Genomic DNA, 2637 nt, shown 5'->3' on the forward strand with positions numbered 1-2637 from the left:
TCTGCTCTTCAGTTTTTCCCTTAGAACTGCTCTACTTTCAATCTAAACAGTCTATTCTCTATCTGAAAAGCCCAGCACTTGCTCCTAAAGCATTTTTACACAGGTAAAGCACTCAAACAAAAAGAAAGCACTACATCCACCTACAATCCCCTTGAGTACCAATTTCCCTATAGGTCCTTTCTGACTCAGTTACACAGCAATCCCTTACACTATTCTAGCATGTCGAAGGTTCAATTACTGGCGTCCTCTCCAGTTCAGCTGGTGAATCTGGGAATCTTGAGGCAATGGTACAACGGCCTCATGTACAAAGACAACATTCTCCTCCTCCCAACAAATACAAATATATGTGAGAGATGCAACTATATAGCCAAACTGGAAGCTGAGCTCCCTCGACTCAGTACTGGCAAAACCAGTCAGGAGGAGAAGGTAACCACACACACCACAAACCCAGTCTCACATAGACCTATCACAACTACAAACCAAATACATAAACACACAAAAGCATACTCGGAGGCTCTAATTAAAAATCTACCAAAACAACAGAGGCCTCCAAAGCAGACATCCAAGCAACCACTACCTCAAAACATAGCACATGCAACACATAGTTCACAAAGTCAGTGTGCCAAACAGTCACAGCCCTTAAGGCCAAACAACATGCCTGATACACTTGTAATAGGTGACTCCATAGTCAGACACACTGACGTCCCGCTCATCAGACTGAACAAGGAAAAGGTTACAGTAAGCTGCCTGTCGGGTGCTAGAATCCGCCACATAACACAAGCACTCAGGTCACTCCAAAGCAAGTACAAATATGACTCGGTCATTGTCCATGCCGGTGTGAATGACCTGAGATGTACCTCCCTGGACTACATGAAAAGAGACATAGAGGAGCTCTCTGATTATGTAGCCCAGGCCAGTATGACCCTGACCCTGAGCAGCATCTTACACTCATCAAGAATGATGCCACAGTACAAAGACAAAATGATCAGCTTTAACAATTGGCTCAATTACTGGTGTCATTCTAAGGGGATCCAATGTCTGTCTGCTTGGGATGACATGCCTGACAAGCCACACTGCTTCGCAAGGGATGGTTTGCACCTGTCACCCCTGGGCTTCCGGATATTGGCCAAGGCTCTTGCCATTCCCATAGTGCCTTTTTTAGGCAAGGCTCAAAAGACAAACCCACCTCCCTAGAAAACACAAGTGGAAAAAAACTAAGGGTAATGCTGCTCAACGCCAGAAGTCTAAACCTCAAGATGCACGCTCTCGAAGCCCTCCTCAGTATGGAGAACATCGATGTCTGTGCAGTGACTGAAACCTGGTTCAAGGCTCCTGAGAGTACCCCAGCACTACCAGGTTATACCGCATATCATGCTTTTCGGCCTCAAAACTTGGACCGAACCACAAAAGGAGGGGGAGTATCCATATTCATCAAAGATACCCACATCTCCAGGTTAGTGGCAACGCACGAAGCATCGGAGACCATCCAGGTGCAATTAACCATAGGCAAAACTGCCCTACAGTTTGTAGAATGCTACAGACCACCCTCTAAAACTCAGGAACTCCACTCAGCCTTCCTGAAGACACTGGAGAGTATGAATGTCTCTCCAAATACCATCATATTGGGAGACTTCAAAGTACAGTTTTGTACCTACCATAAATGTAGATGTTCGAGTGCTAATACAGCTGCAGTCATAACAGATGGGTTCTCCTGCCGTCAGGCGGGTCCTCGGTCGGCCGAATTCCAAAGTCTAGGTCCGGCGTCGGTTGTCGTTGCCTCCTCCCTGACGTCAGTGTGACAGGGGTATAAAAGAACCAGCCAAAGCCATTTTCTTCAGTTTTTCTTGCCCCAGATGTCAGGTGCCCCCAGAAGGAAGGCAATACATAAAATTATGTAATAATGCAATGCAATATAATCAAAGACCAGTAGTTGCAAGTGAATACACCATAAAAGAAGACCCCTAGAGGGGAAGGAGGGAGGGAAACCTGGACTGCAGCTGTATTAGCACTCAAACATCTACATTTATGGTAGGTACAAAACTGTACTATGTTCATCGTGCATACAGCTGCAGTCATAACAGATGCGTAGAATCCCAAAGCTAAGAAAGGGGTGGTAGGCCCTAGGTGGAGCTAGGAGGAGCCAAAATGCCCTGCAAGACTGCAGTGGCAAAGCCTGCTCTAGATTTGGAGTATAATGGTAGGTTGTAGTGCCTAGAGAAGGTATGCACAGAACTCCAAGTGGCTGCTTCTAAAATATCCTTGGTAGGAACTCCTCTGAGGAAGGCTGCAGAGGTGGCTGTGGCCCTGGTAGAATGAGTTCTAATGCCTGTAGGTACAGTTTTTCCATGAAAGGAATATCAAAAGCGTATGCAGTGGGCTATCCATTTTGAGATTGTCTGTTTGGATATTGACTTTCCTTGAGCTCCTACCGCATAGGCCACAAAAAGCTGTTCTGATTTTCTGAAAGGTTTTGTTCTGTCCAAGTAATAATGCAGTTGTCTGTGGATGTCCAAGGAATGCAGTAATCTCTCCCCTTTGTTTTGAGGATTAGGATAAAAGGTAGGTAAATGTATGGCCTGATTTAAAGCTACCTTGGATACCACTTTAGGCATAAAGGACGGGTTGGTACGTAATGAA

Source organism: Protopterus annectens, chromosome 5.part0, assembly GCF_019279795.1.
Source record: "Protopterus annectens isolate FY-2018-M chromosome 5.part0, PAN1.0, whole genome shotgun sequence".
NCBI lineage: Eukaryota > Metazoa > Chordata > Ceratodontiformes > Protopteridae > Protopterus > Protopterus annectens.